Source organism: Neodiprion lecontei, chromosome 6 (assembly GCF_021901455.1).
Source record: "Neodiprion lecontei isolate iyNeoLeco1 chromosome 6, iyNeoLeco1.1, whole genome shotgun sequence".
Taxonomy (NCBI): Eukaryota; Metazoa; Arthropoda; class Insecta; order Hymenoptera; family Diprionidae; genus Neodiprion; species Neodiprion lecontei.
In genome coordinates this window covers 13,337,201-13,362,164 of record NC_060265.1, presented here as the reverse complement: position 1 = coordinate 13,362,164, position 24,964 = coordinate 13,337,201, and the positions used below count along the sequence as shown (strand labels likewise).

At 44.9% G+C, this 24,964-nt stretch overlaps 1 protein-coding gene across 2 annotated transcripts in view; it reads right to left on the bottom strand.

The window, feature by feature from the left end:
- Positions 1-24,964, bottom strand: part of LOC124294980 (dipeptidase 1-like) — a 1,606,684-nt gene that overhangs the window by 218,071 nt on the left and 1,363,649 nt on the right. The gene's annotated exons all lie outside the window — the stretch shown is intronic.

The window sequence follows — 24,964 nt, the reverse complement described above, 5'->3', positions numbered from 1 at the left end:
GGGGAATTTCGCCTCCCCCATAAATAGCGTCAGACCTTGATTGATCCGGAATTGAATGAATGGAGGTCCTCCTTGCCGGAACCGGGACTGAAGGAAGAAAAGTCCTTCTCCCTGGGGATGGAACTGGGCGTATCGGGAATTCCTGCGGCCGCTCCTGAAGCTTCTGCACACCTTGCAGGATCCCGATCAACGCCTGGGACACGATTTCTTGTTGTTGACGCTGTTGCGAGACGAGTTCGTGCAGAAGATTCTGCTGTTCTTGTTGCTGCTGTTGTAGCAGTTGTTGATGTTGTTGTTGCTGTTGTTGATGTTGTTGTTGCTGCTGAATCTGACGCATCAGCAAATCTTGGTTTCCTTGGATGAGCTCTGCCAAGAGAGCTAGTTGGGGCTGGGGCTGAACCTCAGCTTCCGAACGACGAGAAATGGGAGGAAACGCTGGTTCAGGAGAACGCTGGCACGACAAAACGCGTCCGGCAGCTCGTCGCTCCGCGCGTGATGCTCTCGACATAGGAGTTCGTTGCATTATTGTTTTGTATACTTCTTCACACTCAAAATCCACTCAAATGGCACAGAAGAGATCCCGCTTCTGACACCAATGTAACAACGGGGGGAAATTAAGAAAGGTCTAAGAGAATCAAAGAGTTCTCTGTGCGATTTAAGCGAACGCCGAGCCAAAGAAGTCTCACGAACAAGGAATATTTTAGAAAGAAAATAGATGTATTTGGACACAAGCTCTCTTTTTAAAGTCTAGAGACTGACTTTTTTTACAATAATGTCGGTTGACGCAGCAACCTTATTCTTTTTAAAGACATAAGAGGTTTATAAACGTCTTTTATCTATGATGACTACTAGATCATTCAAAAGGGGACAAAACGGGTGATTTTACCCTTTGTAACTGTTAATAATATCGTGGACTGATAAATGAAATGCCAGACAATTAGATATAATTGTGTATTTATTAATAAAGGTATACTTAAACTTGATGCAAAAGAATTCGTGAGGATATACAACCGGCTTGCTCTCTTTCTTATCGCTATATCGTTTTTGTACTACAAAAGGGACACGCTCGCTGGCTGTGTCGGAATATACGCGCATGCGCATTTATTACATAATACATTTTAATACAGTAAGATGTCGCTACCAGACTTAAATTTACATGTATTGCAACACGCCTCCTTAAATTTAAGTTTTGTTACAATTAGAAAAAAAAATTAATAGATATTTTATTTATCCTTTCATATGATCACCTCTGCTCTGTGCAAATTAACTTATGTTTGTTTTCATTTTAGATTTAGCATGCCGACAAACTTATTGAACTTAGTTTTTCCTAACGCTTTAGTTAGTATATCGGCAACGTTATTTTCACTATCTATCTTTACAACGTCAATCAAGCCTTTCAAATAGTTTTCATGAACGAAGTGGTAGTGAGTTTCAATGTATTTGGAATTCTTTGTGAAATTTCCAAATTTTACAATGCATACGGCACCAGAGTTGTCCTCATAAACCTTTACTGGCTCTTTTATCTCAATTTTAAGATCTTTCAGCAAATCTTTAATCAGTTTCAACTCACTAACTACATCAGATAAAGCAACGTACTCTGCTGCAGTTGAGGATTTAACAACACTGCTTTGTTTCTTAGATTTCCAGTAGATTACGTTGCCAAACAATCTAATTACGTAGCCTGTTGTAGATTTACGGTCTACAGTATCGCCGGCCCAGTCTGCGTCTATGAAGCAATCAAGTGTATCGCAATTCACATTTTTCGTATAAGTTAATTTTTTTTCTCTAGTCAAGTACAAATATTTTAAGACGCGTAAGGCGTACTTGTAATGAGTTTGATCATAGCAGTTCTGGAAACGACTTAAGTAATTGGTACAATAGGCAGTATCTAATCGTGATCCTGAACTCACGTAAAGTAGTTCCCCGATTATGCTTCTATAATTTAAATAATCAGACACTGACTGCGCAGGCTCACATTTTAAATTTTGTTCCATCGGTGTTTCGTAGAGTTTACAATTCTCTATGTTATATTTCTTTGCTAAGGATTCTATGTATGACTTTTGATCGAGGGTGACAGTATCTCTAGCCTTGTTAAATTCTATATTTATTCCTAGATAAGTTTTGACTTCGCCTAAATCTTTCACATTGAACCTTTTTAATAATAATTTCTTAACATTGTTTATTTTCTCTATATTTTTACAACAAGTCAGTACATCATCTACGTAGGATATGAAATAAACAGGATCTTGTTCACGCTCATCGAGAATGTATAAACATTGATCGTTGTTGCTTCGTTTGAAGCCAATACCTTTTAGAAAATTGTCAAGACAATTGTACCATGCTAACGAACTTTCACCTAATCCGTAGAGAGCTTTATTTAGTTTCCAGACCCTACCTGATTTATCGTCGTAACCTTCAGGTTGTTTGACGTAAACCTCTGAGATTATTTCTCCGTTTAAAAATGCGGATTCTACGTCTAATTGATGAACTATCAAATTAAGGTTTACACTAAATGACATTAATAGTTTTAAAGTTTGAGATCTTATTACAGGTGAATATATGTTTTCTAATTTATCTCTTTGCTGAAAACCTTTTACAACGATTCTCGCTCTAAATTCTCCATTTGACTTTTGTGTATATACCCATTTTAAATCTAATACATCTTTATCTTTTGGACATTTGACTAGATCGCAAGTGCCATATTTTTTAATGCGTTCCATTTCTTTATTCATCGAATCCTGCCAACCTTTAGAATTACAACTATTTATCGCTTCACAATAGTTTTCTGGAACATTCGCATTAATGTAGTTAACGTAGATACAATTTGCAAATTTATGTGACTGATAGATATCGGTCTGTTTTCTCTCTCTACCTGACCTCCTTAAAGGAGTATTTACATTTTTATCATTAGATTTTAAACTTAGATTCTTTAGTGATTCATCGTTATCATTGTAAATACTATCGTTATCAATTTTTTGACTAAATTCTTCATTTACGACATTTTTGGCACAATCATTGTTTGTTTCAATAAATTTATCTTTACTATCAGTTTCACAATTCTCTTTATCATTTTCTTCTCCAGTAAAACCCACTAGTTTCACATCTTCCTCTATCACGTCAACATGTTTAACTACTGTTACTTTATCACCCATAAGTACTCGATAACCTACATTTTCGTATCCCACCAAAATCCCTACATCTGCCTTCCTGTCCCATTTATGCTTTCTTTTGACCTCAGGTACTCTGCAAAAAACTTTACTACCATATAGTCTGAGATTTTTTATATTTGGCTTTTCACCTGTAAATATTTCAAATGGTGTTTTTCTTTGAACAGTATTAGCAAGAGTCCTGTTCTTTAAATAAACCGCTGTCTTTACTACTTCAGGCCAGAATTTTACGTTTATTTTTGCGTCAGCTAGTAAGCATCTTGCAATATCCATCACAGATCTATTGTACCGCTCCGCAGTTCCATTGAGTTCATGGACGTACGGAGGGCATGGCTCAATCAAAATACCTTTCTCCTGTGTGAATTTATAAACCTTTTTACATACTATTTCTTTAGCGTTATCACATCTAATTTTTTTAACCCTTTTTTTTGTTAAATTTTCTACTAGATTTACATATTCAACTAGGCATTCAAAGAATTCGTCTTTTGTTTTGATAGTGTAAACTTTAGCTACTTTACTATAATCGTCAATGAAAGATACAAAATGTTTTTCACCTAAATTTCCAGTTATTTGTGGCCCATTCAAATCACAATGAATAATTTCCAATAATTCTTTGGCTCTGTGCCTATCGTTGTCAAATTTTGTATTGTGCATTTTATTTTGTAAACATGTACCGCATTTTAAATAATCACTTTCAAATTTATCTGGTAAGCCATCGATCAGTTTTTCCTTACAAAGTACATTCAAGTAATTGAAATTAACATGTCCAAGCATTTTATGGAACTTTTCCTTTACAGTTATATTGCAAGCTATTTCGTTGTTACAAACATTTTTCTTATCTTTAAGGCTATACATTTTAAGAATATCATTTTCTTTGAACGCTACAGCAATCAACTCATTGTTTCTAGTATAGATTTTTGATACATTGTACTCTGAAAATATTTTGTGCGTTTCAGTTACTTTTCCATAGCTAATTAAATTTTGATACATTTCTTCTACATAGAAAACATTAGATAATTTTACTCTTTTTGTCTTATTAAATACAATAAAATCAACGAAGATATTGCCAACTTTTGTGGCTTGTAAAGTTTTGCCGTCTCCTACTTTTACTGGAATTGGAGTTTTCAAATTTATGTAATCATTAAAGTAATCTATGTTATTTGTTATATGATCAGAGCACCCGCTGCCAAGTATCCATTCGATCTTATCCGCGTTTACATCATTGTTACAATCGTTTTCTAACTTACAATCTACTTCAGTGCAGAATGTGCTACTGAACCTTTCGCTATTACTTACTGACCGTGTAGAATTTTCTCCATGCCGTTGCCAGCTCCCGCGACCGCGTGAAGTTGGATACCTGCCTCTGCTTGGGTTCACGTTGTTGCCATGTTGTTGCTGATGGTGGAAAAGACCCCGTGCGCCTCCTCGCGTCACGTGCATATCTCGGCCTCTGTTTCCCCTGCTGTTGTATCGCCATGTAGAGGTGGATGTAGATGTACGGTGATTCGGGCACGTATATTGTGTGTGACCAGGTTTATTGCACTTGAAGCACACGCCATTGAACTTCTTTTCACAAACGAAAGCGTTTGAATTTCCGCTCCGGTTTCTACTCAGTTTATTTTCTTCTTTTTCCTTGTCTTCTGCTGCTTTTATTTTGCTTTTTACAAATTCAACTGTCTGGTCTTCTTCTTTCAAAACGTCGATGAGATCTCCAATGTAACTAAATGAACTTGGCAGTGTTCTTAGTAAATAATTTAACTTTTCTTTGTCACTAACTGTAGCACCTGCATTTTTTAGTTCTGTTATCATTTTTTCAAAATCGCAAAAGAAATCTTCTGAAGTGTCATAGTCTTTTAACCTCACATTTTCTACTTTGTTCCTTAAGCTGATTTGTAATGCTGTAGATTTTCGTATGTACATTGAGTCCAAATTTCTCATTATTTTAAATGCAGAGTCTTCAGCGTTTAGAAATTCCATTTGTCTGTTAGAGAGAGCACTATATATATAATTGACTGCCTTGATATCTTTTTCGTCCCAGGTTGCGTTATCACTTTCGATTTTTTCTCTTTCAACGACGTCTTCACATTTTTTCCATTTTAGGAAAATTAATAAACGTTTTTTCCACGTGGTATAATCTTTTCCGTCAAATATCGGAATAAATATTTTGCTGTCTTCGCTCATCTCGTTAGCGTCAGACTTTTCAAACTTTTCAAATATAGAATTTTTCAGCAGCAAAACTCTTCTTGTGACTTTTAAGAAGAATTTCCTAACACCTTTGATTAATTTTTCTTGTTCTAAAACTGAAGTTTTATCGGTGAGACTTTCTTCCTTAACCTCAAAAGCGTTTTCGTCACCACGTGTTTTTACCGGTTCTTCTTTGTTCATTACAACACCATACAACAGTCATTTTTATTCACAACCACGGACTGCTACCATGTTAATAATATCGTGGACTGATAAATGAAATGCCAGACAATTAGATATAATTGTGTATTTATTAATAAAGGTATACTTAAACTTGATGCAAAAGGATTCGTGAGGATATACAACCGGCTTGCTCTCTTTCTTATCGCTATATCGTTTTTGTACTACAAAAGGGACACGCTCGCTGGCTGTGTCGGAATATACGCGCATGCGCATTTATTACATAATACATTTTAATACAGTAAGATGTCGCTACCAGACTTAAATTTACATGTATTCCAACAGTAACAATATAAAAAAAAAATTACAATGAGTCAGACACTTTTTCTGGGGTTTACTCATCGCTAAACATGAAAATAAATGTTACTTATAATAGAGAGATATAGGCTGCGCGTAGTTGTAAAGGTGAGACCACCGATCCCCGACGTACCTACGGTCTTTCTCTGCGCTCTCATTGGCTGTTGGTCACGTTTTCTTGTGCAGATGTACCGGCTTACAGGCTATACATTTAAATTTTTCTTATGGCGAGGAAGAAAAATACATATCTCAGTATCTGCTATTTATAAAAAAAATGTATATCATATTTTCGTAGAAAATTGAATTCTCTACAAAAAAGGTCTCTTACAATGTTTTTGTATATCTCAGTGTATACTCAAGCTTCATGAGTTTAATAAACATTGACATTCAAAAGTTGAACAAATGGGAGCTAATAGACATTTTGGCGGCTTTTCTGAGTACTTCAACATACGAATTGTTAGGAATTGATGCTTTACGTGGAATGTTGCGAACACTACGTGAACAACAATCACAAGAGTTTAAGGAAGAATTCGAAGATGAACAAGAAATAGGTGCGGCCGGCAGTTCCAAGAACGTCGATGTGTTTACTATAAGCGGCGGGAAATCGAGCGACGGCGATTCGAATGTAGTGGTTTTAGAAACACTATCGATTATTGCAGACAATCCCCCGATAAATCCTGAAATCACTTTCAAGATGGCAGAATCACTGGAGTTCAACCAAAACAAAGATGACTGGGAAGAATACACTGAACGGATAGAACTTTACTTTTTAACGCTAAATATTACCGACGACCATAAAAAAGTCGCGCATTTGTTAACAAAATGTGGCGCAGAGACGTACCAACTCATACGCGATCTCCGTCTCCACTAAAGCCAAAAGACGTGAAATACGAAGACATTGTGAAAATAGTGGAAAAGCACCTGTGTCCAAAAAAGAGCGAAAAAGCCGAACGTGCACTTTTTCGAAAGACTTATCAAAGGCAAGACGAGTCTGTCGCCGAATACATAGCCGAACTCAGGGAAAAGGCATTTAAATGCAACTTCGGCACGACGTTACACGATAATTTATGCGAACAACTGGCCTTGGGTATACAAGATCAGGAGACCAAAATTGCATTTTACAGCGAAGCTGACCTGACGTATGATAAGGCAATTCGAATCGCAACGACAAGAGAGGCAGCACTGAAACACGCAGCATCAACGAACAGGCAATCGAGCAATCAACCGATGCACTGCATGGGGAAGCAACGGCGTCGTCCCAACAGTAGGGGCAATATCAAAAAGGCGAGCGTGCAGAATAATCGTAGTTACCCAACGAATAACAATGTATGGTTTTCGAAAATCAAACGATGTTACTGCTATGGTTCATCAAACGATCACGTTACAAAAGATTGCAAATATCGAAACAAAACATGTGATTTCTGCAACAAGGTCACTTGGAAAAAGCTTGTATCAGAAATCACGGTAAAAATTCAATTTTCAATAAGAATATCAATAAATAATCGTAACGACAAAAAAGTTCAACACTTGGATCATGAAGAGTCAAACTCCGAATGTGAATCTGAAGCTTCCGATCAAGATAGTGATTTTAACGTTATTCGAGTCAGATAATTAGTCAGGGGAAATCATAGGGTTCACAAAATAGTGGCGAAGCCGTTAATGGAAGAAGTTTTTGTTGACGGCAAACCAATCAGAATGGAGGTTGATATAGGCACGTACGTCACAGCTATTTCAAATCATGATTGGATTGAATTTTTTCCAGACAAAGAACTTAGATATTGCGATTTTTGCTAACATGTTACGGTGGTTTGCCATTGAAACCAATAGGTAAATTGAAATCGTTGACAACTACGTGGAGAAAAATTGCAAGAAAGCTCGACATGTACGTAATGAAAGGTAAAGAGCCAACACTAGTAGGGAGATAGTGGTTAGCGGCATTCGGCCTGTGGCCTATAAAACTTTTTCCTGACGAACAAAGCAACGTGTTAAATATTGATAGCAATGATATCAGGCAAAAGATGCTGACAAGTTTCCCGACGTTATTCTCTAACACTCGAGGGTGCTACAAAGGCATAAAAATTCGCTTATTTTTCAAAGAAGGGGTGAAATCACTTCAATTGAAACCGCATCATGTGCCTTTTGCATTAGCTTCTAAAATTTCAGATGAAATTGAACGCCTAGTTACCCTGGGTAACTTGGAACCAATAAAATTTAGTGCAGGGCAACACCCATCATTCCTGTATTCAAAAAGAACGGTGATGTCAGAATCTGTGGCAACTTTAAACTGTCAATCGACAATTGATCATAAGAAGACACCCAATACCTTCGGAAGAAAAAATTTTCAACACGCTACGTATAGTAAATAAGTGGTTACAAATTGATCTAAAACATGCTTCTATGCAATTCGAATTAGATGACAAATCTAGAGACGCACTGGCAATAATAACGCACGAAGGGCTGTTCAGATATATGAAGCTAGAAGAGCGCATAGCATCCAGTCCCGCGGAATGTCAAGATGCTCTCGAAGAGATTCTAAGAGGTGTGAAAGACACCGAAATATATATAGACAACATTTACTGTACAGGGCGAACAGAACAGGAACATGTCGAGATTCTTACGGAAATCTTTTCAAGGTTAGAGTGAATCTAGACAAGTGCGATTTTTTTAATGAGCAAATCGAAATTCTAGGCTACGTAATAGATGAGGAAGGCTAGAAACTTAATCCTACAAAAATCGATGCAATTAATAGCGCACCGGTTCCGAAAAATGCAAAAGAATTAGAAGCATTCTTAGGTCTCGTCAATTTTTACGAGCGTTTCTTAGAAATCAGAACGAATTACATTTGGCCTTTATACGAACTCTGCAAAAGTAAAACATGGGAATGGACAGATAAATGTCAAAAGGATTTAGACTGGGGGAAAAAACAAATTACCTCAGACCGTGTATTAACGTTGTACGACCCAAACGTTCAATTAGTATGAGCATGCGACGCTAGTGATAGAGGTTTATCAGCGATACTATCGCACAGATTTGACGATGCATCCAAAATCATTCCGAAAAATGAACGTCACAGAGCAATCGTAGACAAGGAGGCAGGCGCAATAATTTTTGGGTTTAAAAAATTCTATCATTACGTTTACGGAAACGATATTATACTAAAAACTGATCACGAACCTCTGAAATTTATTTTTGGAAATAAAAATATATCGACGATGCTAAACAATAGACTTTAGCGATGGGCGTACTTTCTATTAGGATACAGATATACAATAAAAGTAGTCAAATCAAAAGCCAACGGCAACTGCGATGCTCTATCAAGACTACCGATATCAGACAAAACACCTGTTTTCGAAAACGAATATACCAGCCTCAAGTACACTCAAGACAATTGCACCTTAATCGATTTCACAGCTGTTTCTTCGGCGACTTCAAATGACAAAACGTTAAAAAAAATAGTATCTTACATCCGTAGCGTGTGGTCAAAAACATGCGACTTGTCTGGCGTAGAAAATTTTTTTTTCAGTTAGCATACTGAACTAGACGTGGAAAACGGTTGTTTATACAAGGGTTATCGAATTGTCATACCGGAGTCACTGCAAAAGGATATATTACAAGAGTTACATTCGTCTCACATGGGCGTAGTCAAGATGAAACAGTTGGCTCGTAATTATTATTGGTGGCCGTATCTAGACATGGATATAGAGGATATCGCGAACACATGTGATATTTGTTTAGAATCACGGGCAAAACCGACAAAAACTGCTCTTACACCATGGCTATGGCCTAGTTCACCCTGGTCATGAATTCACGTAGACTTTATGGGACCATTCCATAACTCTATGTTCCTGATTATGGTTGATGCTCATTCAAAGTGGCCGGAAGTGATAAATATGAAAAAAAAACACGACCTAGAGTAGGTTGATCAAAGTTCTGGACGAAACTTTTTCCAGATATGGAATCCCAAATCACTTGGTAAGTGACAACAGTCCGCAGTTAACGAGCGCTGATTTTAAACAGTTCTTGAGCAAGTATAATATGAAACATACGTATTCACCCCCATATCACCAAGCCACAAACGGAGCGGCGGAAAATTTTGTGAAAAAGTTTAAAAACAAAGTAGATAAGATGATATGCGATGAACATACGCTAGACTTCACATTGAATAGATTCTTAAGCGATTACAGAAATACAGCTCACATCACAACAAATAAAATGCCAGTACAGTTGACGTTCAGACGCGAACTGCGTACAAGATTCGATCTCTTAAAACCTGAGACGACAAATATAGTTGGGAGACATCAGTTTGACCAACAGCGATTCAAACATGGTGACAGTAAATGCGATTTCCCGATTGATGAAATCGTTTACGCTAGAGATTACAGAAAAGATACCAACAATAATGCTAAGGCGATAATCGTAGAAAAATTGTCACCCGTAACTTACAATGTACAATTCAGTGACGGTTTTTTGATGAAACGACACAAGAATCAAATTGTAAGAACGAACTGTTCAAGTTCAAGAAGAGGGGAGTTCTAATGTATCGACGAATGGGTGAAAGAGCGCCGCACAGCAATGTGCGCTCGGTATGGGCGTGTGTGCGTGCGCATGTGGGGTTATAGATGTAGGTGTGAATGTGGAGCGAGACGAGATGGCATACGGTTGAGTGAGGCGAGCCAGTAAACGTTTGTCGGAGACAGACACAGGTGCTCAGATACTGTACACACTAACTCCGCTAACTCAATCATTAACTGGGCAACCGTTGATCGGTGCGCCGATCTAAATCGTACTCGAAATATGTTCGCGAAGAATTAACAGCGCTTACCGCTTCGCAGCCACACCAAGAACTCCTTTACTCCTGTCCCGGCCGTTACGCACTGTTATGTTTGTAGGTGGGGAAACAAACTTCTAGTGGTGTATACCCCGGGTTCTATATCACGCAGGATTGAAGGTGAAGAGGAACTATATCGATCGTTCAATGCGCTACTCTTTATTTATTACTTACACTAATATTTACACACACACGAACGGTAAGAAGGCTAGGGTACGAGCGAGCCTTGCTTTCGTACTGTACATTTCGCTCTCTCTTGCGTGCTACGACGGCACCCAACATTGCCGTACCACCTGTACACACTTGCGTCAACCGACGCTATTCCTATGCTCTCTCACACAACGCGCACACTAATAAAAATTTTTTTTTGGGTTTCTCAACTCAAGTTCAACTATCGCGAACGGTCGCCAGGACTCAAGTGAAGAGCTTTGCTAATCGGAAATGACATCCGAACATGCTTCGAACATAGGCGCTATAAGCCGCGAAAAATTCTTCCGATCTAATTGGTTTCCGCCTCACGAAATTCTTATAGCCTGACTTATCGCTATCGGTGACTTCCGCTGTTGCGGAACGCTGATTGGCTGTCTAGTCCTCCGGTGTCCCATCGTTCGGCAGTGGCGTGGTGACGGCTTCGCGAGGTTGCATGACGTCAGCGTGGTGAGGAGAGGCTACGGCTCGCCGACCACCAACGGGAGTCTCGTCAGTAGTATAGGGGCACTTTGGGGCGTCACAACAAACCCCCCTCGCACCCCTCTCCGGCGCCAGCCCCTCGCCTAGGAGTGACTTTGGGACGCCATCCCCTTCCCCCGCCGCCCCTCGCCGCGGAGCGAATTTTGGGACGCCATCCCCTTCCCCCGCCGCCCCTCGCCTAGGAGTGACTTTGGGACGCCATCCCCTTCCCCCGCCGCCCCTCGCCGCGGAGCGAATTTTGGGGCCCCTTCCCCTTCCCCGCAGCCCCTCGTCTAGGAGGTATTTTATTCTAGAAGCTTCTCCGGACGACCACCCCTTTCCCGCAACCCCTTACCAAGGAGCGGTTTTTCCGCCTCGAAGTTCCGCGGCTCGTCAGCCCTTCGCCCGTGACCCCCTCGCCGCGTGGTGAATATCGTGTGACGACCCCTTACCCCGGGTACCGTTGACCGCGAATCAGATTCCGGACTCTACGGGATGGTCTCTGGGCCTGTGCACCCTGACCACGGGACGATCTCCTTCCCCTGGTGCCCCTGGCCGTGCGGTCGATTCTGGGGCCACCTACCCATCTGGCCCCGCTACCTCCGTTCACGAAGCGAACTCTGCGACTTGGACGTTTGGGGTTACAGGTCCTCCACCCCGGCTCTCGTTCTTTCTCCATCCCTGCTCTCTGTGTCGGGTGCTCGTGTCACTGACCTTACCCAGCCGTCAGTGTTTATCCTAAGGTTTACGTGCGCTTGGAAAATATAGACCTGGTCACTCTCTCTCTCTTTCTTAATGCAAGACTATAGGCATACTTAGATGTACGAGGATCAGGGTGGGTGGGTGAGGAAACAGAACTCAATTGTGGATTGCATAGAAAAATCAAATCTCATCCTCGCAGGTTTATTCGGTTAACACAGGTGCAAATACATACATGGTTATTACAGATAACGACTAAGAGATAATTACAATGTTCTTATAATTACACAAGATATGTTATCAAGGTTTTTTATTTACCAGCCTTATAATCAGCAACATTACAATTCTTAGAGGTACAACATTGAAGACAACTTATAGGATAAATGTGATTTGAATTGATGGTGTTAGTTTTGCGTTTTGTGACATGGGCTATTCGGTTGTGGAATAATTCTGCGATACGATCGTTTCTTTCGAGGTCAGGAGTGAATATATTGAGAAAATCCCGCAAAGAAAAACCAGCAGCCATAAAGTGCATAAACATAATACAAAATTGTCCACATACATCAGAAGTGAGGCTTTGAAGCTGTCTGTCGTTCCAGTCGTATCGTCTGCAATTTCTTCGTAAAGTCCGCTTATGGTGAGGGACGAATGGTGGTAATCCGAAGCTGTCGAAGTATGTACCGTGTCCGGAGGAACTGACGAAAAATGCCACCCAGTGGCTACCGGGGCGTGTGTGATCATCCGTGTTTGACACAAAGGCTGTCGGGCGTGTCCAGATGAGGGGTATCTGATCCGCTGCAAAAACCCCGGTCTTCCCGTTCGGAATCGCCGGCATCGCGCTCCATATCTGTAGACTGTCCATTTTGTACCTCGTCTTCTTCTCCTTCTTCTTCTTCTTCACCCTCGTTATCGGAGATAATCATACCATTCGTAGAAGGTTGTGAGGAGGTATGTGAGTCAATCGCAGTAGTAAGTATTTCGTAGGGAACGGTAACTTCGCCGTCTGACGTAGGCGCAGACGGATCAGGAGAGATTTTCAGTGAAGCGACTGACTCTGGTATTACTGCTTGTAGCGTGAAATTTCTTTTTGGTACCTGCAGTGGCTGATTACTAGTCGAACTCTCCTCCCCGGTGATTTTGGGCTTACTGGCTGACAATGCTTCTGTATAATCGTATTTAGTTAGAATATCGTTGTTGTTGATCCATTTCTTCAGTTTGAGTGCGTTGTTCATCGCACATTTGAAAAATTCCTCCTTCTTAACACCGTGGAAGAAGCACCATACCGAAGACCGTTCCAGTTTGTCGAACGCCGGGCAATCGATGTCCTCCAAGTTGAATATTTGACGCGCGGTACTACTTTCAATATATTTACATTTATCGTGTCCACGGGCAAAGATTCGATGAGCGTTACGTGCGATTTCTCGGAGGTTAACGTCTAATTGAACCAGCGAGATATCACCTTCAAACCACTCGATGCCATGATGGTAGCAGGTTACGTAATTGTTCACGCCACGTTCTTTGAGCGGCAGATCCGTGAAGGGATATGGCGGTTGTATTAACCAATGCGCCGAGTAGCGGTGATCGATGGTGACGACTGCCACCTCTTTCGGTATAAATTTACCATAGATATTTCGAAATCCTTGAATATCTATCACGTAATCCATACTTGAACTTGAAAGAATGTAGTCGAATGGATAGAGAGCTGGAAGAGCGAACCTGCAGTGCCGTAGTTTGAATGCTGACTGGCTCGGCACCGTAGTTACGGGTGTTTATATACAGCCTTGTGTTACAATCCCCGTCTCAATTTTTGTTTATCGGGTGTCTCCAGCCGGTCTGTTGCTCCCCTTGAAGACGTTGGCGTGGTGTAGTCACAGTGTTCTCTCTAACGGAAATCACCACCTGGTATATCATAGAAGCGGCCGTGATAGGAGGGGCGTGATCTCCCTCTTTTTCTTAGCCCGAAAAATCTGTAATGACCTGACGTGCAGCATCAACTTCAATAAGATTATCAAATTCAGCGTACACTAGGCAATTCACAGTTTCTTTGAGAGCATCGTCGAACCGCACTTCGACCCTGAGAGTTCCATGTTTGATGAGCGACCAGTGCGATGTACAGTTGGCTGAGAGATCGGGGGTTAGGTCAAAAGCCAATAGACAATTTCCTTTAGCGAACTGCTGCCGGCCGATACCGTTTCCTTCGTTCAGAAAATGAATCCCCGTACCGGAGAAGAGGGTGTGATAAGCGTCCACGTAGAGTTCGTCTTTGCCAAAACTCATCTGTAGCGGCTTCGATGGGACTTGCACCCCGTCGACGTACAACGACAGGAAATTCAAAGAGTAGTTTTGAAAATTAAACGGATTGCGCTGTCTGTCGCCGTTGAAGGCTTTATTGCTGACAAAACCGATTATCACTCGTTTTGGTAGTTGTCCGAGTATGACATTGTCCAGTGTTTCTGCCTGTACTCCTGCGTGTATGGTGAAAGACTTCACCTCGACTCTGGTTACGGGATATTTTGCCGTACCTTTGGCTAGCGTCCGTGCGTGCGCCAGCAAGATTCCAGGGCTGATCTTCATTCGGCGAACGAGCAGTGAAGTTTCCAGTATGTGCAGCTTGTGGCGATTTTCGGCTTCCATGATGCAAAAACTGTCTCTTGATCTCACAAGTCGAAGACGCAGTTCCACACCGTTGATTAAAAATTTGTCTTGATTAAATACGTCACAGTGCAGATGTCCAATCAGATCAACGGTACGTGCATTGCTCATGATCCTTTTGCGTTCGATGAAACCTCGGTCAGCACCGACGGCGTCGGCGTCGTATACATCCGATACTCTATCCTCGCTGTCGTACCATAGAGCCGAAGAAAGATGGGATTTCTTGGCAGGGGGTGCGTAATTCAGTAGAGTCTCTATATATGCTCGATAGGCGTAAGAGTTGTTGGCTGGTGAGACTAGTTTTTGATTGAAGAATATATCGACTTGATTGAACATCGAGTGAAGCAGATTGTTTACCGGAGTGGCATGCGGAGTAGCCGCGTTGCCTTCGCCTGCCGGTGGGGTAGGAGCAGACGGTTGTAGCTTCACTCGTACGCTAAGCATAGTGTGTGCCAAATCGATGTACTCATCACCGTTTCCAGGTACAACAAATTCAATCGGGGAATCGTCGGTTAGAGATGATACGGGCTTGTAGTGTACCCATTGACCAGCCTCAATAGACGTCTGCGTTGGTGGTAGAGAAAACAAATCCAGTTCCGACTTCATACACTCACCCGAGTGCGCGTGCAGGAAGGCCATTGTTGATGTTTAGATTGAAGACGAGCGGCGCGTGGGCTTACCGGGGTCCGAATATGTCTGTATGGTCCCGTTTTTTACAACACTTTTTCCGCTTAGTTTTCTTGACGGTTCCGGCACGCTTGGGTATCTTGGCCGATGTTTTCTTTTTCGACCTTCGTCTAATTTTTCTCGTAGTACCAGCTGCTCGGTGCGCGCCGACAAGTCTGTTGACGCGGGCAATGTTTGACTGACGCGCTAATCCGCCGGCTCGGCTTTTATAACCGCTGCCCTTCATGAGTTTATCAATTTTTTCTTCAGCAGCTCTTTTCAATTTGTGTCCTGATTCTATGAAACGACTCTTGACTGCCTGTTTGAACGGAGTGTCGTTTCTTACGTCTGTCATGACGTTCATCCTTGCACGCAGTGCTTCTCTTCCGACCGCGCGAGCACCACTGGACAGCAGAGGTAGTATTTGACGAAACAGGCCTCCCAACAAGCTGCCGATTCCGTGTCCGCGTTGATGCGGTGCTCCTCGGTAAACCGTCTCAATGCCTCCACCGCTGAGCTGATTTTCGTAATGTTGTATATAATGAGCCATGTCGTACCTGGTATGTTTTCCCTCTCTCTTTTGCTGAGCGACTCCTGTGATTCCAGTCAATTACTGAACGCGTCTAAAATGCAGCGTTACCGTCAGTGTCCCGCTCGTGAATGGTGCTGGCCTACCGAATTGATCTCTTATATCGATCTCGATGGTTTGAAAGTTCGTGAGCATCAGTGGTACGTAGTACAGTGGCGATAGTGTTTTCATCTCTGATTCGCCTTGTAAGATATTGTCTTTGCCGCATGTTTGAATGACTCGTAACAGCGGGGCGTAAACATCTCCAACGATACGTGGCTCCACCAGATCGCAATAAATAAACATCTGGCAGCCGGGGATCCTTGATGATTTGTTGGTTTCGGATAGCTTGCAATCTGATACCTCAACTGCACCTTCCCCAGGACTATTGTAATGCGTGACACAGGGTATCGTTTCATTTTTCACTGGCGCATACCCCCGAGGGTGTTCAAACGTGAGTGGATAATGAATTTCGGCCAGCCCGACTTCCCAGTCTCCCGTTAGTTGAATCTGACGCGGTGACTGGGTAATGCAACAGCACGTCCGATTCTCCGGAAAAAACTGCATCGAGCTGTTGCTCGGTAAAGTTAGGTAAAACTGATCCCGGGACATTTTCTTTGATGCACGAAACGAACGGTGAACACTCAACGACTGCGAGACATGCTGCAATAACACGCTATTTTATCATCCCCGTGTTTCCCCCTCCACGCGCTGAAGTTCAGGGTCGTAGAACAAGCCGTCGATTACTTCGCCGTTGAGATCTTCCAAGACGTAGACTATCGGTGAACGTGCAAGCACTCGTCGGATCTTGAATAATTCTTCGCTCCAGTTTGCCGCGTAGCCTTTTTCAAATGTTCCCTTGGTTTTACTAATTCGTACAAAATCATTCTTATGGAATCTCGGTTTGCCATTTGGACGCGGAGGATAACGCTTTTCCATGTGGGCACGTGCTGTAGCAGCATTGCGAAGCGTCACTTCCGACGGCGCCATGCCGATGCTCGAGTGAACTGTATTGTTGTAGGCTTGCACGATTTGTGGCAAAACATCGACGTAGCGTTGCGTCTTTTTATGCGTGAAGTAACGCCACAGGCGTTCTTTGAGTGTACGATTGAATCGCTCCACGATAGCTGCTTTCACATCGGGATTACGAGTAACACGATATCGTATTTCATTGTCGCGAAGTATCTTCTGAAAAGCACTCCCGACAAATTCTTTACCTTTGTCCGTTTGCAGTAGGTCGGGTCTGCGCGGCGTAGTGTGTAACACTTGCTCGAAACCTTCAGCAACGGTTGCGGCTGTCTTTCGTTTCAGCGGGACCACCCATGCGTACTTGCTCAATACATCGATGACCACCAGGAGATAGCGAAAACCGTTGTTGCGGCTCTTCATGGAACTCAGGTCAGCCAGGTCAGCTTCCCATACGTCGTCTATGTTGGAAACGTTGTACCTTGCTCTCGGAAATTTCCTGTGCACGGGCTTGTGTAAGGTGTAGGCATCCTGAGCTGCCAGCCATTTTCTCACCGAATCGCGAGAGTTGTTTTCGCGTGCAACATCTTCCAGAATTCGTGCTCCCGCGTAACCGGCAGTATGCGAGGGATTGTAATATGTTTCTTCAAGAAGAGTCGTCATTTTTCTTCAGCCGAAGTGTTTTCCAACCGGATTTTGCTCCGGTGGCGCGTTTGCGTAGAGCGTATCCTGCGTTGTGAGAACGGCTGGTTACGGGTGTAACGTTTGCGGAACTTCGTCGCTTCGTCGGGGAACTACTGGCGTGTGTCGATAGTTGTTGCGATGTTACCGTCGGTAGACCCGGAGTGTCGAATGTGCGTATGTCTTTCCAAAGCGTATCGTTCCCCACGTATTCTCGGGGTACGTTGATCGTCTGAAGAAACCGTGCAAACTGACCAGCCCCTGTAGGAGTAAAAGTCTTCCTAGATCGCATGGCGTGATTGACCAGGTCGACGATGTTTGCGCCGGGAACTGTAACGCCGTCTAACGAGACGGTTCCTGCGGCATCCCAAGAAAATCGTTCCGGTACGCTGCCGAGTTCGCGCATCAGCATTTCGGCCTTTGCACGATACTTCTTTGGTACCGCTGACGCGACTTTCTTTGCGCGCGCTTGAACGTTGCCAGGACTCGCAGCTACGGTGGGAGATATCATTGATTCTTCGGCTGTGTTTCCGTCTTCTTCTTCCTCCTCCTCCTCTTCCTCCTTCTCCTTTTCCTCGAGAACGTCTAATTTCGTGGGTTTGCGTGCGTCGTTTGCAAAAAACAAATATCGTTGAAGTACCTGCTGATAGAGTTTCCATTTTTCTGCGTCGTCTTTCGACGGTTTGTTCAAGATGTCCTTCATCTCGTTGTCGAGTCTTGAAACGGGATCGGTGTGTGTGGTAGTTGTATTTCCAGGTGAAAGCGTAGTGGCTATACCCTCGCTGACGCGTTGTTGAAATCTCTCCATACTCTCCATAGGAATTAAAACCATCTTCTTTGTACGTTCCATTTTGCTACTTGGAGAAGAGGCTGGAGACTAAAGTCCCGAGTAACGGAGCGAGCAAGAGGGTGAGAAATCCGTTCCCACGTTGAACAAGAAAACGTTTTTTGGACTTCCAGGTACCCCGGTTGCTGGCCAACCGCCGTAATGTCTGTTTATGACGTGCCAGACGATTTTTCTGAATTCTGGGCAGTGCTACGTTACCCTCCAAGGTGTTCAATGCACACTCACAAATGGTCTTTACCAGCGAATTGTCGGCCGTGCGTAGCAATGCCGATCTCTGCGACGGGTTCAATTTCTGCAGAGCGTGCAGCGCTACTGCGTTTGCTTTGGTGAAATCGGCACGAGCTCTGCGACCGGACGCGGTACGGCGTATTCGAGGCATCACAGCTGAACGACTGGAACCCGGTGCGCATTGGTGACCTTTATATCCTTTCGCGGAACGTAGACATAGTGATTATCGTCCGAAGGGAAGATGTTTGATCGGAAACGGCAATTCTCCGGAGTGGATTGCTTCAGGTCGAAAAGCAGATATCCGTGTGGCGCTGCGGTAGCGTCGTGATAGGCCTCTTGAAGAAACCTCGGATCTTCGGGATACACCTGTCTGGCAAGATGTTGAATTTGGGCACGATCCCGTGGATTTTTGAAGAAGACTATGTAGTTTGCGTTGAGGGAAATATCTCGTTGACCGTTGCCCTTGTGAAAGAGATTTTGTGTTATGTAGAAAACGCTGAGGTTCTTATGATGACAGACCTTGGTAAAAAGATCAACGACGACATTGTTTGAAGCCTCTCGCATCAGATCGTCGATTACCAAAAGTTTCGGTTTTTTGTCACCCTCGGAATCGGCGTGTTGCGGTAACCCCTCGCGGTACTCTATACTCTTGTCCCCGTCGTACAACGGCTGCCATTCGTCAAAGTACCATATCACTCGACTAAATCTTGTGTCGCACATTGACGTTCCATGACGCAGAAAGTTCTTGACGAAATTTGATTTACCGCACCCTGATGGCCCGGCTACAATGGCCGAAAACGGATGTTTCCAACGTGTGTCCGTCATCGAACAAGAAGAAGAAGAAGAAGAAGAATCCATGGATAATGCGGGATCTATAAAAAATTGAAACAATTGAAAACACGTTCTTTTACTACGCTAGCTTGCTCGCGGCGGCGGCGGCGGCGGCGGCACTCCCTTCGTGCGCTGACCATGAGCTTATTCAAGCGCACGCGGAAGCGTAACCGCGCAGGTACGAGCTCATCGGCGCGGTCGCGGTCGAGCTGATTGTGCGTGAGGCGCGTACGCCATGAGCTTATTCGTACGCGTGCGCGCAGTGATATCAGCTTGAAAACAGCGCGCCCCGCCGCGGTTTACGAGATGAATTTTTACGAGCAATGCGAGATTTTTTCACAATTTTTCATGCGTAGGGTTTAAGCGTGGTACTAACCTTTATACGGTTTGGCGGGACACATACAAGAGAGTATCTGATGGGTTGGCCTGGCGTCTCGCCGGTTGGAATAACAGGCGGTTGGGGTAAGAATCCCTTCGGTGTCCTCTGTCTGTCCGTCTATTTGTTTGTCTGTCTATCTATCTGTCGCTCAAACGCGCGCGTGGCTTGCCGTCCGGGTGTCTGTACTACCGCAGGGTGAGAAGACGGAAGCTGTGGTGTGCAACTGCTCGGAGTCTGGGATCTTCGTCATCATCCAGTGCGATAACCGTAGGGCAGCGTATCGAAACTCGTGACGCAACAACGCCTTTTCACGTACACCGGCTTACACGTTTTGTGCTCGGAGCGAGTCACGACTGCGTGCAGTTCCGTTCGGCGAATGGCGCGATACTCCAAGGGAATGGGTGCAGCGGCTTCTACCACCATCCGCTTGATGGCCTCGAAGTTGATTTTCGAGCTCGTTGCGTGATTCAGTGATATGCCTTTCACCTTGCAAATTTCCACCTCTTCACCATTCGGACGTTTAATGATAAAAGCATAGAATTTTGGCCCTCCCGAGACGAAAGCGCGTATAAAACTCCCACGGCCGTAAGACGCCAACTCGTCCGTCAGGTCGCCAAGAAAGTTATCCGTGGGAGGTTCATACTCGTTTGGCCTTCGGAGGTTTCGGGTATAAATTACTGAATCGGTGTCGTAATAGAGCACGCGCCGATCGAGCTTCTCAAGGAACGAGAAGAGCTTCAGCCGAGCCTGGGCAGTGGTGTACGAGGCAATCACGACGTTTGCCAGCGCTGACGGTTCAACGCTGTGTTGCGCGTGCGACCAACGCACGTACAACACTTCGTCGTTCACGGGCAGCAAACCGGACACCTCGACTTCAGGGTTGGTCAAAAGCTCGAGCAGCTGCTGACGCGTCTTTATGACCTCTGTTTTTACCAGATTCTCGCGTTGCCCGAACTTTCCCCAAAACGAATTTAAGCATAATTTGGAAACTGATCGCATGCCAGGATTCTTAGCAATACGGTCGCGATCTAGCCGTATACCCTCGACCCGCTCATACTCATCAAGGTAGCGCATTCGAGCCGACTCGTCCTCGCATTCAGCAGGCCAGCCGCTTGCCTCTTGCTTAATCTTGAGGAAGGTGTCGATATAGCCGGCGAAATGCCCACCTTGACGAGTAGTCGGGTCAAACGATGTCACCGTATACGACCAGATCTCGCTTATGCTCCTGATCTTGTATCCCATTTCCACGGCTTTTTTTAATTCGATCGACACCCACGTGCCCTCGAATTCTCGCGCAGCCTCGTCATCATGTCTACACTCGTCCTGGTTCAAACTCTGACAACATGAGCGGCACAAGGCAAACATGAGTTTGTCATGCATGCGCACCGGCAAAACAGGGTGATAAAGATTGCGAGGCGGTAAAACTCGGCACTTGATGAGCCCCTCAACTCGCGTGATGTCGCAACCGCTCGACCCTGTCAAGAGCTTACACTCCTCTCCAACGTAGACCGTCGGGTGGCCAACAGGGAACCTTCCATTCTTACAGATGAACGGATACAACGAGCAAACATCGACGTATCGTATTTCCTCGTACGCGTTGCCCGTTGCATCTGTTTTCACCTCGTAGTATCGGGAAGCGTTCCCCGTTCGACCGCCGTAGAACGCATCACGCGGATTGAGTGCTTCGCTCGTGGCAGTGCCAGCGATCAGCGGGTGTGTTGCCACGTACTCCCTCATCTCATCGTTCTCCCTCAAGCTCCGATCAAACTCGCATTCCCAGTGTTCCGTCACGCGGTAACCCAATTCGCGCATACGGCTGATCTTTGCACGAGTTTCCTCGTAACGCCTATCCAACGTCTCGCCGTTGACGCTACGCCTATCGCGGTTGATTCGTAAACATTTACGACAGCCGTGCCAGAAACAACCGTGAAACTCGTAGACGTGTCGCGTACCGTCGCCCGCGACATGGTATCCGTCCACCTTGCGACCCGTCTCCGGAATCCGAAACTCACGTCCGTTTCCGGCATGCCTGATGTCAATACCCAGCTCGCGCTCTTTCACGACCAACCACTCCAGAGCCTTACGAGACTGGGCATCGGCAAGACGATAGCCGCCCGGTGGCAGGATACCTATTCGCTCCGGTTGTAAAAAATTGTTACGGAACAGCACCGAACAAGCCGAGGCAATTGTCGTGCTCTCGGTAAAGGGACACACTCTGCCGCACTCCAGAAATATGTCCCTGAATGCTACGCACGCACGTCGCAGAATATCCACGTCCGACCGACAGTACGACAACAATTCCGCGTCAAAGTCGAACAGATGGTCGTTCGCTACAGCCTCGTTGTACAATGAGTAAAACTCTGCTCGCGCATCGCTACTCAGGGTATCCGGAGAGTAAAACTTCGCTGCGGGAGCGGTCCCACGTAACCCACGTTTTCAGGGGTATTGAAAAGGTGGGGAAATACACCTTTCACGGAAGTAGTCGGTAGTCCAAAAGCCTTCGGTAGCGCCGATAATGCCATAGGCATATATGCTAAGGAATCCAGAAATCGGGTGTGACCCGTTTCGAGCATAATGATCTTACTGCCGCTTAGGATGACCTGCGGCGGGTTTCCATCCCGCTCAACCATATGCCGCAGTATGAATTGCGCGTCAAAACCTTTTGCATTGTGCGCAATGCATACGACGCGGGCAAAGTCCTGAACGGGTCGAGTAGCAAAGTCTACCAACTCCTTCACCGGTTCCCTCCTGAAAACGAGCTCACGCACGAGCCCGCAAGCGGGACAGCCGTTCGATATATCGGGATCGTGGATACATTGCGTACACACTTGTTGCGCTACGCACAAGTTCGGCACATGTATGTTTGTCGTCGCGTCACCGTCTACCGTCTCGCATTGCTGCGTTTCGAAATCATAAAAAATGAAGATGTAACGTTTCGGTCTTGTCGCGTCTTTCAGCGGCATCATGAAGCAGTAGTGATTGTACGGTCTGTTGCAGCGGCAAGTGACGCAAAAACGAGTTTCACAAATGTGTGCCCTCCGCGAAAGATTTACGAATCGCTCGCAATTCCGGCATATACGCAGCGTTGCACAAACGGAACGACGCGGACTGAAGGAGCCGATCCTGCGGTGGTACTCCAGACAACCGTTACCGCGGAACACGCGTCTACAATCGGGACACTCGATTTCGCGAGACTGGCTGTTGCACGGTGGCGATGCGAGGCACTGTGGGCACTTTACGGAACATCGGTGTTCGTACCCGTTGTTAAATTTCCTATTGCAGGGTTGACAGAAAAAGGCCCCTGCTGCCGCCGCGGTTAAATTTACAATTGGGCAATAATGCTGTTCTTCGGGATAATACAGCAGATTCAATCGGTGCCTGACATCGCCTGTTCCGTTCGCTCTCACCACGGCAGTACCGTCGTAAAATGCCGCTTCGCCGGTACCTAGCCTCCCCAACTCGTACACTGTGATGAGGAATCCCTCGCGTGCCAGATAGTTCTGGAACTGTGCGATTTCATGCACTGTGCACCCCGTTGGCGGAATCTCGACACCGGCGTTCGCAACAAGATTACGCGCTTCTGCACGCTGGAAACTGGACCTAGCGAATCTTACCATCTCGTAATGCTCGTGCAGAGCGCCACTGCGGTTCGGGCCTCTCTCGGCGTGAGCCTTGGCTACAACGAGGGCACGAGGTAAACACAACCCGTCACTGTTGACAATCTGCACGACAGATTTTTTGAGTACCCCCGCGTGCGTGATCGGCTTCGGCTTTCCGCGACCCTCCGGTACTCCAACACTGTGTACCGTCACGGTGAAGACGCTGTCGACGCCAAACTCTGATGCGCTCTGGGCTACGCTGAAAACTAATTTCCAGAGGTCACTGTACCGCGAATCCCTCACCGGCCGGAACGATAACCACGCAGGACCATGATTAAAACTCTCCGCGCTAAACGTGAAACCTATGTAGTCGCTACTCCGACACGTTGCTACGACATAAGCATGCAGGTCTCTGAACGCGTCCTCCAGCCACTCCACTAGATTAACACCCGATTCAGGGGCCGCGATCTTCATTCGCAACTCACGCCCTGTGACCGCGAATTTACGAATAAATTTCGTTGATTCACCGATAACCGTGAAACGGTTACCCAGTGAATCAGCCCCGTCATCGGGTGCCTGACTTGACTCCTTCTCGCTCGCGGCTTCACTCTCCAGCCCCGATTCTCTCCCCATGTTTCCAGAGTATGCACCCTCTGTCTCGTCGTCGTCAGCATCGTCGTCGAATTCAAACGCCACGTCGGAAGCTGTCTGTGTCTCGTCATCGTCATCGGCATCGTCATCGTCTGACTCTAATGTCACGTCAGAATCGTCATTCGGAGCCCTCCGGGCTCTACCCCCGCCGATCTGTATGCCCGAGGTACTGGCGCCCTCGTTCACGCGAAACGGACCAACAGTTTGCATAAGACCCCCTGTTGTACATATAAACAAAAATAAGACTAAACCCCCATGGTAAAGTGTCGTCAATCCGCAAGTATAGTTGAATTTCGCGGTTTTACTAGAAACGCACACCCTAGAGTACCCGCGTGATTAGGTCCCCTAAAAAATATCCTCGTCCATCGCCGGCGGAGTATAACTCATCTGAGTGAATATTCCACTCTAGGGTGTCTGCGGCCACGAGAATATTATCGCCTCATCCATTGGGGATATGGAATAATTGTCTCCTTCTTCTTCTGCTACCGCCGGCTCATGAGCATCGACCGGATCTAATTACCCGCCCCCACCAGAGAAGAAATCGCTCGTGAGTTCATATCAAAATACCTAGTCTGCATTTTTTGTTTTCAAACTTTTCCTATATACCTTGAATTTCCAACACTCCTGACGGAGCTGGACGTGACAACACTAAGGTCGACGCCTGTGATGAATCGATTTCTGCAACGGACACAATAACCTTCAGTACACGCGTGAAAGAAGAATTCTAGAACTCTTGGAACACCGCTCACGCACAACGTATTTACACACGTGTACTCCATGATATACGGCATATCGTACAGACAAATCATCTG